The sequence below is a fragment of the Protopterus annectens genome, chromosome 2.part2, assembly GCF_019279795.1.
Source record: "Protopterus annectens isolate FY-2018-M chromosome 2.part2, PAN1.0, whole genome shotgun sequence".
NCBI classification, from domain to species: Eukaryota; Metazoa; Chordata; order Ceratodontiformes; family Protopteridae; genus Protopterus; species Protopterus annectens.
In genome coordinates this window covers 119769799-119788394 of record NC_056730.1, presented here as the reverse complement: position 1 = coordinate 119788394, position 18596 = coordinate 119769799, and positions in this window count along the sequence as shown.

The window sequence follows — 18596 nt, the reverse complement described above, 5'->3', positions numbered from 1 at the left end:
AGAGTTTACTCCCGCTTACCCCTGCGCTAATTTCTTTAAAATAAAAGAAAAAAGGGGTGATAGGAAAGTGGTAAAAAAGGGGGCACGCAGAGGGAAAGACAATAGGGAAAAGTAGCTAAGGATGTGCAGGACGAGTGTAAGGAAGGTCCATAGCTGTCCAGTTCTTCTACAGCAACAGTTGTGCATATATACTGAATTTGAAGGTATATTTGGACACTCAAACCCCTGAGAGAAGGGTGAAGACAACAATAATGTGTTGTGAAGCCAATTAGACCAGATTACATTTGTCCAGTGGGCATGTGTGCAAAATGGACAGCTATGTATGGGGTAAAATTTTTTGGGGGGGAACAGATTACCCTTTTTTTTAAGGTGAGAGTGGAATGTTGGGGAAGGATAGTAGGTATATTTGAGGAGGTAGGTTGGGTAGGAAGACAGACAAGGCAGCATACAGGAGCGGTATAGGACACATGTGGGGGGAAAACACCTCGGACGAGGAGGGGTGTTTGGAAATTGGAAGCCCATAAGCCTCCAAATGGGAACAGTGGGACTGAGGTCCCCACCCATGGGCAGTCACCACTGCACCTTCACGGCCCCGAAGATGGCTGTGCTGGGGGTTGAGCAGGAGGGGCAGGCTGACCATCTAATTGTGCCACGTGGCCCTCAAGCTGGCATAGCAGATTTCCAAACTCCTTTTGGAGCTCGCTACACACCAATCCCCAGACCTGGCTTCGGGTAATGATATCCTGTCCATGCCTGCTCCCAGGGGGGAAACGAGCCCCATCCCCTGAGGCGGTTCCACCCAAAGGTTTTGCAGGACCAGTGGACGATGAGGTCCCAGGGTGTTTCCCAGACATGCTGAGGCCCGTGCCATGGCCAGATTAGGTGGGAGATGTGGGTCCGCTGGGACCGGCCTTCCCAAACGTGCTATGGTGTTGCAGTTTTAGAACATATGTGGGTTAGTAATAGCACAATCCAGGATTTGTTATAACAACATGCATAGATATTACCCAAAACAACATATTTGGAGCAGTTGCATAGCAAACAGAACACATGCATATAGGGAACCACAGTGGCCATTACAACAGCATGCAGATTACATTAATAGCAACAGGCCAACAATGATAGTATTTCAACATGAAACATTAATAGAAACACATTTCAGTATTTCTTGAACAATAGAACATATGTCTCAACAGTAGATTTGGTGTAAAACATACCCATTGATTTGTATGTTTAGATTATTGTTGCAGATATGGTGGGGGAAGAGTTAGATGTCAGTTAACAACTTGTATATCCTTGCAGTACTCACAACTTTAATGATCATTGCTCTATTCATTACTCTGCAGGTATTACTACAATACCCTATGGCCTTGGTTTGGCCAGTGGTATGTTTGTACACAGAGTATAATTCAACCACCGTATAGCTATGTTCTACTTCTCTTACCTGGAAGACCTGGACACCTGACTGTTTCTACACATATTCCCAGATTCCTAGTTAAAATTTTCATGCATACAGCTTGTTACTACTCCCAGGATTTGAACCATGGCTGTGTCAGCTAAAAGTACAACAATATGTGCTTCATCAGAGGGAGCTATGTAGAAACTGCTGTTACTTCCTTCAGTGTTTTCTAGTCTCTCTTGGTTGTACAATCTGACCTTGTAATTACAACATTCTTATACAGAAATTCCTAGACATATTTTTTATGTAGCACAGTGTAAGAAACAGTGGTTGACATGACAGTACTATTCGGATATCAGATCTTGGTGAATGCAACATGTCAGGCCATACAATACCAGGGTAAACACAACCAGTCCAGGATTTAGAACTTTATTGCCAGGCAGTTACACTTTTATTTAAATATGACCTATATGGGACTATTACTGTCATATTGTCTGGTTTATTCAGCAGAAACCATACACATTTATTTATACTGCCAGGTGGCATTTTACTCAGTTATATTTATTTAGTATGATTACTACAAGCAGGATTGTTACTCACCAGCCTCGCGACACAACCTTTGCAACCTGCTGGCATGGGCTTCCTGGTTCAGAGCCCACTCAGCTGCAGCTGTAATGAAAATCGAGAAACATTTGTGCATAACTATCCATCACATACACAGGCTGGACTTTGGTAAACAGTTATTGCTATGAATACTTACACACTGCTGGGACATTTCCCCTCTCTTGCTTCTTGGACCCATTGTTCCAAGACCTCCCTCTTCCTCCATTTCAAGTCGGCATAGTGGTGCCGGACCTCTTCACCAGTCTGAGGGACTGGTGAGATCATGGGTGAGACTTTCCCAGGCTTCCACTTTATATTGGGAGCCCTGGTACTGGTCCTGCAGTAATCTCATGTCATGTTTTTTTTACCAGGAGTCCTACCTGGACCTTGGACTACTGTATGCCTCAGCATTGTGCCTGAAAGCACATGCCCTCTCCAACAGCTGCCATACTGCCTACAGTGGAGAGCTACAACCAGTTATGAGCTGTATTCCCACCTGCAGTGTTTAAATACAACCAATTTCCCACCCTTTGCCTTGATTGGATGGTTTTGAAAATGCTCACCTAAGCTAAGCTACGGGCAAACCTGCTTAGCTAAGGTTGGCAGCTCTTAAAGGGGCAGGCTCAGCATTGCTTATCAATGCGCAAATCCACTTAGCTGGGCTATTTAGTACTTAGTATTCATATGCACACAGTGCTTACACCTAGTCAGTATAGCTGTACAATGCTTAGCATTGCTTATGTTTTATTATATTGGTCTATCACCTGTATGGAATTAATTCATCATTCATTACATAATATAGATTTATTTACCTTCCCTGACATCCCCCAATGTGCTGTAATTAATTTATTCTTGTGTGACTATACTATATAGGGCACTTGTGTTTATATGGGGGTTTCACTACTTTACTAAACTGACACCTCATATCTAGGCCTAATACACTACTCTGGTTGAGCAAAATAAGTTACTTCCTACATAAATATACAAATAAATTAAAATTGTAATGTTTACACATACAAAATGGAAATGGCTTTGGTGAATTTCAAATCATGAATGATTACATGCAAGGTGTACACTAACAACTACACTATTGCACTTTTTCTTATGCTGGATGTCTATTGCTTTTTAACTTATCCTGCCAGTTCAGCTGGGCTAAGCATAGCTAAGCAACGGGCACACCGACACAGCTGCGCTTACACTTTATTGCATATGTCAAAAAAATAATAATTTATTTGTTGTGTTTTTTTATTTGTACCCTTTAGAATATCCATGCTAATGCTGAACCTGTTATTCTATCAACTTTCTGGCTTTGTAGGGATGATTGTCCCTTATGGTTTTGTCCAGATTCCTTACTCTGATGGGTTGGGAGGTGTGCGCTATGTGCTTATGCTAAACCTGTTATTTTACCAACTTTATGGCTTGGTAGGAACGATTGTCCCTTATGGCTTTATCCAGATTTCTTACCCTGATGGGTTGGGGGTGTTACGAGCTTTCTCGCTCATTTTAAATTGCCGAACGTCAATTCTGGAGTGCAGGGGGGGTGCATTGCAAGAGCTCTGCTCTCAGACACACCCCCTGCACTCGTACACAGAACCATGCTCGTTTTACAGCACGGCAGTGCACCCTCATACATATGCATGGTGTGCTGCCATGCTGAACAGCCACGGTCGCTTCTGTGCAGGAATAAGTTATTCCTGCATGGCTGTTAGCTGAATCCGAGGGTATATTTTGTAAAGACACATAGTGTATTTAGTGAAAAGTTGGTTAATTTTAATTAGCTATTATTATTTTTTTTTTTTTGTTAAAACTGAAAGGTTTGTCCACTGTTTTGCAGAGGTTTCCCTATATTTCTTGTAAATGTGGGAGAAGTATAAAGGACATGTTAGTGCATAGGAAAATTCAATAACAGTTAATTTAATTCTAAGGGGACCTACCCCTGTCAGAACTTTCCCTTGTGGCAAATGTTCTGGCTGTAAGTTTGGGGTATACATTAGAACCGTGAAAGTCCTATATACCGAATATGTAAACATCGACACATATTATGCGAACCGCAAATACACCGAATGACCTAAACTGCAAAATTCAAAATCTTGAATTGTCATAGTTGTCCAACCCCACTGCCCGCTACATACTGCCTAGCCAAACAAAATAAATAAACCACATACATACACTAACCAAAACCCTACTTCTAACCCTAAAGTAAATCTTGCATATACTACCATCTATGCACTTACCTTAACCCGCACCCTAACCCTAAGGTCCTTAACTATCGCACACTTACCTTAAGGGCTAAACCCAAACAAAATAAATAATCCACACACATACACTTAACAAAACCCTACTTCTAACCCTACACTAAACCTTACATATATTACTATCTATGCACTTACCTTAACCCGCACCCTAACCCTAAAGTCCATAACTATTGCACACTTACCTTATATAGCTATGCTGCAGAAGGGCCAACCATGACGATTCGACATTTTGGATTTCGCACTTCAGGATGGTTGGTGTTTTCGTGGTTCGATGAATGCATGTCAACATTTCGATATTCAGGTAAGTGGACCTTCGCTGTTTTAATAGGGAACCGTAAGTTTGTTGTGAATTCCTTCTATAACATTAATTTTGTGGTGTTTAAACCTAATAGGGGATACAGTTGTAATATGGAGGGCATTATATACATTGAAATGCCCACGTAACCTTTTCTATGTGGGGGAGAGCAAGAGAGCTTTTAAGATGAGGTTGCAGAAGCTTGTTAGAGATATTAAGAAATCAAGACTGGACAGGGCTATTGCACTGCACTTTAAATTGCATCATAACAGAGATCTGGGTGGTTTACAGGCTACTATTTTAGAAAAGTTTTTTTTTAATATATGAAGAAAATGCAAGTTTTAAAATAAATTTTATATAAAGAATATATTCTTATTCTAAAATATGGCACTTTAGTACCTTTTGGCCTGAATGCAGAATGCAACTGGAGATTTTTAATTTAATTGCTTAATTGTTTAATTTGTTCAGGTGCATCAATTATCTTATTTTTCTTAGTGTTTATGTGCTGTACTTTTTTACTCCTTGATGGCTTTACAACTGAGGTGCTAGAGTATCTGTACTGTTTGAATAAAAGTTTTTCCTTTGCTTTTGGATTTTACCGGCTTTTTTGTTGTTTAGGAAGGATAGAATGCAGACTGAAAGGCACATAGTAACATGGGATGAAACTAAGAACAGATAAGGCAGCTGTGATGGCAGAAAATTAGAGAAATCAGGAGAAACTGAGAACTAAGAGAAAATCATGGAGCAGGTTAACTGCTTCAAGTATCTGGGATAGGTAGTTGAAGAGAAGGGAAATCTGAATGAGGTCAAAGCTAGAATCAAATGGGCTGTAGCTAACTGCCACAGAGTGTCAGGTGTAATGTATGACAGAAGAATGCTAAAGAAGCTTAAAAGTAAGGTGTACAAAACAGTGATGAGACTAGTACTACTGTATAGTATGGAAACCTGGGCGGAAAGGCAGATTAGTTGAGAAACCTAGAGGTGATAGAGATGAGGTGCCTGAGATGGGTGGTATAATGCATACTTTGGGGTAGATGAAAAAACAAGGATATAAGAGCAGAAGCCAGAATAGCTCCAATTGCAGAAAAGGTCAAAGTGAACAGATTGTGGTGGTTTGGGCACATGCAGAAATACAGAAGCCAATCTGATGAAGAAGATTTGGGACAGACAGGAAGAAAGAAAGAGGAAACTAGCATATCTAGCAAAGAGGTGGCTGGATTGTGCAAGAGAAGACCTGTCACAGTCAGGCATGAATGTCAAAATAGGTAGGAGAGTGGCACTGAACAGCGAGAGAGATGGTGACAATTGACATGACACCCCGACTCCACGTAGAAAATGGGAAAAAGTGGGTTGATGACGATGATGATGAAGTCTGAAACTCAATTTCTGTCATTATTTGTTGACTTCAATCCTCAAGGATTTGCCATAAAGCCACAAATTTTATGAGGAGTGGACCAAAAATATGAGCTAAAGCATCTGGACATTATGTGAAATTGTGGACAGTTAAGAGGTATGCACAACAGTGTGAGGTGAGTGGAGATGCAGAAAGCTGGACTTAGCAGGTATATGTAGAATGTAGAATGCAGCATGGTCAGACCTGGATACCATATGGCTGTTATCTTTTAGTATGCAGATGTCTGAGCAGTCTGTGCACGTTTGCATACAGTACTGAACAGTGTACAGTGTAAAACAATGTGCAACTGCTAATCAGTAATATTTCATACATTCTAGTAATGTGATGGTTTGTGAATCTCTAATAATATACTGAGCATACCACTCCTGAAATGACACCAGTAATTGTATTAACTCTTATTACTTACTGTTGATTTATGATGCATTTATCTTTGCCTTTGTGGCTTGGGTTGGGGACTTTTTCATTTAGCCAGGTAAAAAATAAATTAAAAAACATTCTTAAGCAAGAGACATGATGTCAGACTGCAAATACAAGACACCAGACTACAGTCATTCCTCTCCAGAAAGGAGGAGCGACTACAGACCCTGGGAACTATCGCCCCATTAGCCTGACGAGTCTGATATGCAAAGCTATGGAACGCATCATGATGGACCTAATAAACAAGGATATAGGGAATATCCAAACTCTGGATCCTACACAGTTTGGTTTTGTGAAGGGTAGATCATGCCTGCTCAGCTTGGTCGACTTCTTTGAGTCAGTCACCAGAACTATGAATGAAGGCAAGGTGGATCAGACAGCCTACCTTGATCTGGCCAAGGCCTTTGATACCATTCCCCACTCAGGAATCATAGAAAAACTCACTAAGCTAGGCATCAACCTGTATATCACTAGGTGGGCTGCAAACTGGCTCACAGATAGAACCCACAGTGTGAAAGTAGCTGACCCCAAGTTAGACTGCAGACCAGTCACGAATGGAGTCCCACAGGGTTCAGTCCTGGGTCCTCTCCTGTTTGGTATCTACTTCTCTGAATTCCAGGCCAACATGAAGGGATTCTGGCTGACAAAGTTCGCTGGTGATTGCAAGTTGGGAGCTATTATTAACTCTCCAAGTGATATTGACATCCTACAGAAAGGCCTCACTGAGACCAACAGCTGGAGTCAGAACTATGGCCTTAAGCTCAATGCCAAAATATATGTCGTCACCCCCTTGGGAAAAACCCGGTTCACTTGAATTAACACATCAATGGTAGTCCACTCAACACAGAAGGCATTATAAGCGATCTGGGAACACAGGTTGACAGCAACCTCTCTTTTAACCACCACATTTCTACTGTGGTTAGAAAGTCCTTCTATGTGGCACATCTCATTACTAAGGGTTTTGCATCCAGGAAGAAAGAAGTCATTGTCTACCTCTACTCTTCCCTCATTAGGCCAATCATCGAATACAATGCCCCATTTGACATGTACCTCACTAAACACTTGCAACAACTGGCAAGGCCACAAAAGTACCTCACAAAGAGGATCCTAGGCCTTAAACACTTGTCCTATAAGGACAGACTCAAACAACTCCAACTATTCTCTATCTCATATCGCCTATTTAGAGGTGATCTCTGCTTGACTTACAAAGCCATGTCTGACCCAGCTCTGTTAGAAATGCTACATCTAAAGAAATCCCAATCCCTCCACACCACACACTCCAGAGACCTTAACCTCATTACCACAATCAACAAAACATGCTGGAGGGACAGGTTCATAACCCAGATACTGCCCATGCTATGGAATAGACTTCCCATACATGTCAAGCAGAGCACCTCACTGGCCCTCTTCAAGAGAAATCTTGATGAGTGGATGGGTAATAGAAAATTTACCACAGGGATCACTCCAGTGGTCCTACTCGACAGAGGCACTGGGAACTAGGGTCGGGTGGCACAATGCCAGGGTAATCCTATGGATTAGGCTTGTAAAGGCTCCAGGGCCTTTAGCCTAGTACACACCTATGAACCTATGAACCAGACACTTAAGATATTTTGTCATTTTATCACAGGTTGCATTCTACCTGCATTTTGCATGCTTTTTTTTCTTATCTGTCATCCATGTTTCACCTGTTCCTTCAACCCATGAGCCCCAACCCGGAGGTCCTGAGAGGACAGACGGAGACCAGATAGGGCTTTCCTAGTGCAGTTGGATGGGGTTTTGGTATGGCCTGTATTCAGGATTTAGTTCACTAGCTTTTCTTTTCTTTTCTGATTGTCATTCTCATAACAAGGATAATAAGCTGATAAGATTCTGTAGAATCTGTGAACAAAGCATCAGGACCAGTCATTTTAAGTCTGTTGACACTTCAGTTCCACAACACTAACATTTTCTAATGCATATTATCTCTGGAAGGGAGGAATTTGGAAACCTTTGATTTTTTCCTATACAAATAAACTTAATGATTCTGGTATTACCTAGCAGAAGGCTAGAAAGTAGCTTATCTACCTTAAAGATCTGGTTGCACAAAGAGACCTCATTAAGTACTTATATATGGAGTTGCACATATGTCATGTGTGTGTGTGTGTGTGTGTGTGGGGGGTTAATCCTTTGACTCATTTCTTGTCATAAGCCACAAAATGTACAGGTGTGCATTTCTAGGGAGCTGCAATTATGTTTGTTTCACTATAGGGAAAATGAAGCTTCTCTATGGACCGTTTTGTTCACTGGCACCATAGTTCTCAGCCATCATTTTTTTACTGAGATGCATATTATGAGATAAAATATGTGTATTTACTCTTCAGAAATAATTATAATATTCCTGTAGTGAGTTTCTACAGCACTGGTTGTGCATATATTTTCACAACTAATGTTGTCTGCAAATTACAGTTAATGATTTTGGTGTTACTGCTTTTAGGTGACTCAGTTTTGTTTCATTCTTGAGGTGTCGCTGTCAATGCCAATGTTTTTTGCAAATTGTGTTCTTTACATGCTAGTTTTATAATGGTGTGCAGTGTAAACATCTACATTGCTTGCAAGGCACTGCACAGCACATCCCACAGTACACAGAAAGGTCAAACACTGGCTGTTTGAATTGTTGCAGTACCTCGCTGCATCTTTTCTAACATAATACAGTAACAGTTGCAGACTCTGCTGTCCACTCACTGACCACATTATGCTTAGTACACTGCGATTTATAGAAATGTCACATTTCCATGTTTTATTTCTTCAAGTATTTTAGGTTTTTAATACTATGATGGGAATGGACCCCATTCCTAAGTCAGGGTATAATTAAAGTTTATGAAATTACTATTGTTTCAATCTTTGATGTTAACGAAAAGTGGTGCTCTTCACAGCACCCATGATGTGCTCTGAATTGACTCCAGCAATTCATAGAGTTATATGTACTGGCAACATATCTAAATAGGACTGTAAATTAATTTTTATTAGCCCCATTGCTCCTACTGCTATTGGAACTGTCTCGGTATCTCTCTTCCACATTGCTCTTGTTTCTATCTGCAAATCCTGATATTTCTTGACTTTGTATCTCCCTGTACATAAGACACTGCATAAAAAAAAACTTTTTATAGTGGACTATTATATCTGGTTTTCTCACATCTGTTTTTTGAACTCTTGGCAATGGGTGAACCCATGTAATGTACGTAAGACACTGCAATAAAAAAAAACTATTTATAGTGGACTATTATATCTAGTTTACTCACATCTGTTTTTGAACTCTTGGCAATGGGTGAACCCATGTAATGTACACTTCATCATTCTCTATAATGCTTTGCGGTTCACTTTTAAATATTTCTCAGCTACTTCTGTATAGTAGTGTTTGCACAATCCCCAGTGCAACTGTCCTGCCACATTATTGTGCCTTTAAGAGGACAGACCCTCTGACATGAGTGTATCACACCCAGCAGGAAGATGAGTGACTGTTTCCAATTCTTTTACAGAACCTACAGTTCCCTGTTTCTCCCATGTACTCAATGGATTTTGTAAACCTGTATGTATGTAGTCCACTAGCACATGCTGTCATTATTAACCTTTCATCTTTTGGTTTCAACACATCTATCCTTAAGTATTTCAGGTCTATATTATAACATCGAAATTCTCTAACATCGAATGTTATAATATCGAACCCATAATGTCGAACGCTGAAAACAGAGAAGGTGCAGGACACTGAATTCTTTCCCAGGGAAAGAATTTGGTGGGCCGTTGCTGTGGCTTCGCTGTTTTCAGCATTCGATATGTTGGAACGTTACGGGTCAGGTTCAGGTAAGTGTGCAATTGTGTGTAGGTTAGGGAGCAGGTTAGGTGAGTTAGGGTTAGGGCGCGGGTGAGTGTGCGATAGTGACGGACCTTAGGGTTAGGGTTGGGTTAAGGTAAGTGGATAGCTCATACTGTATGTAAAGTTTAGTTTAGGTGTAGGATTTTAAGTGTATGTGTGTGAATTGCTGTTTTTTGTGTGTGTTTGTGTTGTGTGTATGTTTGTCGGAATAGCAAATTTTTTCCCTGGGAAAAAATTTGCTATTCTAACTGTTCGATGTTTTCAGACTTCGGAGTTTAAGGTTAGATATTATAACATTCGATGTTAGATGTTAGACAACTTCGATGTTATGATATAGACCCAACCATTTCTACTTCCAATCATGCTCAGCGTGAGGTTGTACCAGATCACTATTCTTGTGACTATATGTATGGCTTTTCCACATTTCTTTCCTTCCGATCTGATCCTTTCCTCATATTCTGTCTATTGTTTTGGCACATTCAGTTGCTGTATGATTTTTGTCTATTTCTGGTTTGGTTTCCATTCCTGCTTGACACCAGATTGCTTCTGCTAAACTAAGCAGATAGGTCATCTTAGACTTCCTGTCCTCAAGACTGCAGCCCTATACATGTAATCAATTTTGAGGAACCCCATACCTTCTGCAGATTAAGGAATATATAATCATGGTATAATATATATAATATGTACATAATTGGGTGGGAAGATGGTGTAATGGTTAAGGTGTTTGCCTTACAAGCAGAAGGTGCAGGGTTTGATTCTCACATGGGGTAAGTGGCTAGGCTTAAAATGGCCTATAAAGGCAGTTAGCCTAGTACCAGCCTATGAACAATGATTTATATATAGCATAAAGCATTTCTCTTGTTTTCTCCATTTTTATTTTCTCCAAGTCTTTAGGGTTTCTAATACCATGAAGGGAATCTAAATTGAAGTATGATTTTTATTTATTTTATTTTACATTTGTTGACCGAGAGAGTCCAACTGGATTACAAGTTCATTTTCAGTGGAGGCCTGGGGAGAAAAGCTCCAAGAGAACATTTTTTTACAAAACGTAGTTTTAAGGACAGACTTTGACATACAATTTCTATAGAAGAGACTTTGACATACATCTTAACTAACAGATAGGATACATTTGTTCTCTACAATATAATATTACATTTTAGAAGATATTCCTATGTTTAGGATTTCTGTGATAGATTTACTATCAGAGTAAAAGCAGAGAGATGTACAATAAGGCTCTGAGAGAGCAGATGATGCTCACTATAGTTGAAAAGCATAACAAATCGATTCACTATATGTCTTTGCCTGGTTTTAGTTGAGAAGGATAACAAATTGATTTACAATATGTCTTCTCCTGGTTTTAGTTGCTTATGAAGAGCTCAACATTGCTGGGGTAGTTTTCCCTAACTCCTGGAGAGATGGGATGAGAAGTAGATTAACAATCCTAAGTGGGTACAGTACTATAATTGCTTGACTTAGAAGAGTTATTTAAGTTAGGTGAAGTGTTCTAATGAAACATTAGCCAGTGGAGATACAGGAGCACAGTTGATTATTCAAAAAGTGAGTTTTAACAAGTTTCTTGAACTGTGATGTGGATTTGTTGTCAGTTATATGGGCAGGGAGGGAGTTCCAGGTTTTTGCTATACAGTGGCTATAGACAGACTTACCAGCTTCATTGTTATATTTGGTTACTTTGAGGAGGTTTTGTGTGCTAGACCTCAAGGGCCTGGTGGTTGTATAGGGTTGCAGAAGATTTTGTAGGGCTGGGGTGTTTTCAGAGTTATGTATTATTTTATGGGCTAGTGATAGTTGATTGAGTTGAAGTAGTAGTGGTAGTTCTAGCCAATTTAGTTTTTTTAGGCATTCACAGTGATGTGTTCTGATGGGAGAGGTTGTAGCGAATTTGGCTGTCTTATTATAACAACTATCAAGTTTGTTTAGGTCGGATTTGTGGAGATTTGTAAGCACAAGGGAGGCATAAAGTAGGATGGATAGTAGGTGAGTCCTCGCTATTGTAGTTTTGGAGTGGTCTGTGAGGAATTTTTTATTGAAATACAGTAGGCCAAGTTTTTTTATGTACTTTTTTATGGTTATAGAAATATATAGGTCAAATCTAAGGTGATTATCTATTTCAACCCCTAAGAGTTTGGTATGATTTGTAGGAGTGATTGTGGTCTTGTTAAAGGAGGAGGAGATGAAGAAAGAATCAGTGGGAGGTGTGGCTCTGTGGGAGCTAAAGAGTACTAGCTTTGATTTACTTGGGTTTAGAATGAGCCTTTGGTTTGTAATCCAAGTTTCTGCTAGGGAAAAGCATTCTTCTGTTACGGAGTGAAGGATGTCAATTGATTTGGCTGCACATATTATGGTAGTATCATCTGCATATTTCACTATTGAGGCTTTAGGAATACTGTTTGGGAGCTGATTGGTGAAGAGGGTAAAAAGAAGTGACCCCCAGGATGGAGCCTTGGGGTACTCCTAGGGAGACTGGTAGGGAGGGGGAGAGTTGGTTTTGCCACATAGCTTGTTTCCTTCCCTCTAGGTAGCTTTTGAATCAGGAGATGGCAGGGGTAATAAGGTTTAGAGTTGCTAGTGAAAGAAGGAGATTATTGTGGTTAACCATATCGAATGCTTTGGACAAGTCAAGGAAGGTGGCAGATATAAGGAGTCTGTTGTTTCGGTGAGTATTGACAATGTTGGTAAATTCTGATAGTGCGGTGGAGGTGCTATGGAAGGGTCTAAAGCAATGTTGTGTTGCTGTTACATTATTTTCTAGGAGATATTTAATTAGTTGCTTGTGTATTACCCTCTCTAAAATTTTAGATAAAGGGGGTAGTATGGCTATAGGGTGGTAGTTATTGAGTTCCAGGGAGGTTCCCCCTTTATGTAGAGGGATGATATGTGATATTGTCTATAGCTTGGCTACTATACACTCGGAGATGGATCTGTTAATTAAGATGGAGACAGGATATAATATGGCTTCTGCATCCAAGTCGAGGTATTCAGCGGGTAATTTATCTGCAGCTTGAGACGTTGGTTTGAACTTGCAGAGTAGTTTTTCAATGGATTTGGTTGGTTCTGGGTGGAAGCTGAACTTGTGGCAATTGTTAGTTGGGGGTGGGGGTAGATTTGCACGGGTGGAGATGTCATCATAGGGTTGGTTGTTTGCAAGGGTCTGGATGGTTTCTGTAAAGTATTTATTAAATTGAGTTGGGATGTTTTCTTGGTTGTTATCTATTTTTGGGGTTGGGGTAGTTGTTTTACCTGGTTGTAGAATAGAGTTAATTGATGCCCAAAATTTTTGTGAGTTGTTCCTGTGCTTATGCTGTAACTTTTGGTAGTAAGATGTTTTGTCTGTTTTGGTGAGTTGTTTGGCTTGGTTACGTAGTTCAACGTATATTTGTTTTTTTCAATTGGGATTTACTGTTGAGGTAGTTGGTCCAGGCCTTGTTTCTTTTTTTGAGGAGGGATTTTGTGTCTGGGGTTAAGCAGGGGGCATATTTAGTTTTAATTCTTGTTGCTTTGGAGGGGGCATGATGGTTAAGGGTGTTTAAGAAGGTAGTACTGAAATATAGTACATCTTCATCAAGAGGTAGTTTTTTTAGGAGTGGTACAGTTGCACATTTTAGGTCGTTTATAAAGTTGGAGCGGTTAAAGTGTTTTTTGTGTCTAATTAGGCACATAGATATTTGGGTCAGTTGTGGTGATTTTGATCTGAGTACAAATGTGGCTTGGTGGTCACTCAGGGTTTCTGGTAGACACCCTGCTAGGGATATCAGTGATGGCTGGGATACGAGTATCCAATCTAGAGTGGATTGGCGTTTGGTTCTCTTGTCTGTTCTTGTGGGAGAAGTGATGAGTTGTCTTAGGCTATGTAGGTTAATATGGGAGAGTGGGTTATGACTGGAACAGTTTTGCCAGTCAGTATTAAGGTCTCCTAATACTATGCTTTCCTTGTGGAGGGAGTAAAATGTCCATTCTAGGAGTTTTTCTGTAATGGGGATATTGTTGCCTGGAGGGATGTAGCATCCTATGATTTTGATGTGTTGTTAGAGTGAGTTCAATTTTATCGAGGTCTGGGGTTGTTATGTCTACTTTCTCAAAGATGAGGTGAGATTTATACACTATAGCAACACCCCCTTTTTTACCTATTCTATCACTATGAATTATATTGTAACCTGGTAGATTGATTTCATTGTTGTGGTTGCCTGGTTTAAGCCAAGTCTCTGTTAGTATGACTATCTCAGGTGGATAAAAGGAGAGTAGTGCATGAAGGTCGTGGACTTTGTTTAGTATACTTCTGACATTTAAATTTAAAATGAGGAGCGTGGATTTGTCTCGGTGGACTAGGGTATCATTCAGGTTGAGGGTTGGGGCTCCTAGATTTTGTGGGCCTGGGTTTTCGTGTATATCACTGCAGCTAATGAGTTGGGTTCTGAGGTAAAAATAGAGTTTGAGTAGTTTGTTTAGGGTCTTAAAGTTCTTTATAGTTGTTTGGGACTGGTAGTGTGAGGGCTGTAATCTGTGTGCATAGTGGTGAATAAAGAAGGTTTGGTTGTGATATGGGACTAGTTGAGTAAAAGGGTGTGTTGTAATAATGTTAGTGGAAGTAGTTTTTTTTGGTATGTGGATAAAAGTAAGTTGTTTTTGGTGGTTGGTGACAGAAGTTAGCAGAGGGAGGATGGATACACCTAGGAGCAATAATAAGAGGTGTATGTATGTGGGTTTGGGTAGTTTGGGCATGGTTTGGTTGGGTTTGGTCATCAGTGAAAGATTTGCTTGGAATGGGGTGGGTGTGGTGGATGATGAGAGGTGTTGTTTGTGATTGCAAGATAGTAGATGGAAGACTGTGCTTTACAGGATGTGGAATAGTGGAAGAGAAGGAAATGGGTACAGGGGTGGGGCAGATTCAGTGATTGGTGGTTAGCATGAGGGGAGTGGCTAAGTTTAGTTCAAATGTAGCACTAGTGGGGGCGAGTGTGAATAGGGGGCAGGGAGGGGAGCGGAGTGAGCCCGAGTGCAGCAAGGGTGAGCGCAGCAGGGCTAAAACTAACTCCAATTATATCCATGGGCTTATTTGTTTCTTTTCTTTGTACACCAAATGTATCTTTTCACTTGTTTCTGTTTACACCAAATGTGTCTGCTTGGCTGTATTGTACTAGTTTAATTTACTTATACTTATGCAGTCACACTGAAAAGGGTCTGGGGAAGCTTCCTCACCACAAGCAGGCCAAAAGATAACTTTCAAAATGGTGTCACTCAAGGGGACCCACTAATATAGACTAGTTAATGTGCATGGGTGAGGAGGAGGGTTAAATTATTTTTTATTTTTATTATTTTTTATTTTTTTATTATTTTTTATTAGGGTTAAATTATGATAAAAGTTCTTGAAATTAGTATTGTTTCAGCCTTTGATGTTAGCCAGAACTGATCTTTGCAGCACCCAAAATGTGCCCAGTAATTACTCCTCCTCCAATTTGTATGGAGTTACATGTATTGGTAACATATCTAAGTTTGAATATAAATTCTTTTTTATAAGACCCATTGCTCCTACTACTACTGGAACTGTCTGGGTATCCTTCTTCCACATTGCCCTCATTTCTGATTGCAAATCTTGGTATTTTATGACTCTGTGTCTCTCTCTGTATGTAAGACACTTTAGTCACTGAGTGTAGCAATTTAGCATCTTTGTTATGTTTCATAGGGTCTTCATAAATATGTCTCCAAAGTATGCCTATTTCTTCATTTTTGGTGGTGTTTCCATTGCTTTTGCTTTGCTTCGCATTTCTCGATATGTTTTTGTTTATTTTGGGGTTATCATTTAATTGCTTTTTTTGTACTTTCCCTTTATCTGCATAACTTCTACATTTTTCTGCCACATTAATATCTTTATTTATTGCCTACAATAGTATATGATAGATCCCAGTCTGTTCTGATACTGTGGGTTGCTTTTACCATGTCTATATTTCTAAGTGTTTTTGTTGATTTGTTCCCTCTTTTATATTTATAATAACACTTCATGTCATAATTGATTTACAGTTTTCTCTAAGCGATACTTCCATGATGGTATTTTACTTTTACTCTTCCTTTTCGTTATTGCTTTTATGCTTTTGTGGTAAGACTTTATATGTTATAAATTTAGCTGCACAATAATATATCATATTTTCTTTTGTTATATCACATGGATTTCTGTAATAGTCTTGATTACTGTGTTCAGTTGTTTTATCGAACTTGTAACATTTTATTTACTTTCCATAATGTATTTCCTTCATTGTTTTTACTATGTCTATCCATCATTATTAAATCAAGCAACTCTTCCCTTAGATCATTTTTCAACTGAGCTTTCATACTGGTTTCCTGTTGAAGGCTCCAGAGCAGCATCATGTGACAGGTCATCAGATGGTTCCTGCTCCACCTGTTTCTTCTTATTTTGAGGACTCATTGTTCCATCATGCTGTGACATTACCTATGTTGGATTTTCTACTCTAAATCTTTCACTTATCAGATAATCCATAGCTTTCCTTTATTTTATGTCTTTCTAATCCACTGTACTACATTCCTCCTTTGCTTTCCCATTTTTTGTACTGTGAACTGTTCCATATCTGGGTAACTTTGCCTATATTTCTCTTCAAATATCTTTTGACCTGCTTTTTTGTACTGATTAGTTTGTCTGTCTCCTTTGCATAAATATTGCACCATATTAGATATCTTTTTCTTTCCCATGTCCATCTTTCTTTATTTATACCTTTAAAAATGTCAGGGTTTTTGTTCTTCATATTTCCTACTTCTACCGTAGCTTCTTTTTTAGGCAGCCCAAAGTTTCTTCATCTATATAATGTTTTTCATGGATCTGGTGTATTAATTAATGCAAATTTGCATTTGAAGTTTTTGACAGCTTTTCTTGTGCGAAGTATTTTTCTTTCCTTTAATTTCTTTGCTAATGTTTCTGAATATCTTTTATATGGAAATTCTGCCCTTCTTACATAATAGTAACAATACATAATTTTTCCCTACCCTCATAGCTTTATAGGTGTTTACTAGGCTAATGATTACAAGGGCCTTTTTAAGTTTAGCCATGCATCCCAAATATTTGACAAGTTCTGGTACTCTTGCTAAGTGTAAGCAGAGGCTTGGGGAGTGAAATGTTTACAAGGATGGGCCTGGAAGATGAACCTTTTACAGGCTACCCGTGTCCATTAGAGACATAAATGCCAAACCAGGGATGGATTTCCTGTTCCTCATCCAATTGTCCAAGTTATACTTGAATTGGTTTAGGTAGGAACTCTGCTTCACATGGATGGGGAGCCTGTTCTAGAGACAGGGTAGTCTCTGGGGTACATATCAGTCTCTCCCAAAGGTCCTATTTATATCACAGGCAAGGATTAAGTCTTAGAATGGGTAATTCTGATGCTGTTGGTTTTGCAGATATGATGTAGGTCCATCAAAATGTTGTCTAACAATGCCCTTTATGCCAGGCATAGATCACCCCCCAACAACCTGTAGGAGACAGAATACGGGGATAGTTCCGCATAGGGCATGTTACTCATGCCCTATATTCTTTTAGTGAGGAAGCTCTGTGAACATTCAAATCATTGGATATGCTTGTTTAGGTACATACCAAAGGGGCATTGTACTCAATGATAGGTCTGATGAATGCCAAATACAGTGGAACAATTAATTCCTTGGATCTAGATGCCATACCTTTGTTTATAAGTTGCTCAACAGAAAATTATTTCCTCACTACTGTATACATGGGATGGTCAAAGGCTAGATTGCTGTTTCGGTGTGTCCCTAAGTTCCTGACTATTGTGTCAACTCTAAGGGGTGTGTTGTCAATATGATAGTTACCAGGGGTGAATGACTTCCTGAAGGATACTATTATGTATTTCTTGGCATTTAGTTGGCTCTGACACCAGTTGTTTGTCTGTGTCAGCCCTGCCTGGAGAACATTTGTGTCAGTGTGGGATTCAATGACATCTCCTAATTTGCAATCATCTGCAAATTTAGTCAGCCAGAAGCCATTGACATTAGCCTTCATTTCAGAAAAGTAAATGCCAAAAAGGAGTAGCCCCAGGACCAATCCCTGAGGGACTCTACTTGTGACTGGTCTCTTTATTTAGGTGGACTCCCCAATTCTAAATTCCTGGGTCCTGTCTGTGAGCCAGTTGACTATCCACTGGGTAACATAAGGGTTTGTAACTAACATCTTGAATTTATCAACAATGCCCGAGTGGGGTATTGTGTCAAATGCCTTGGCCAGGTCAAGATAGGCAGTGTGAACCATTTTACCCTCATCCATTGTTTTGGTGACCTTCTCAAAGAAGTCTACCAGGTTGAGTTGAGATAACCTGCCACTGATGAAACCAAAT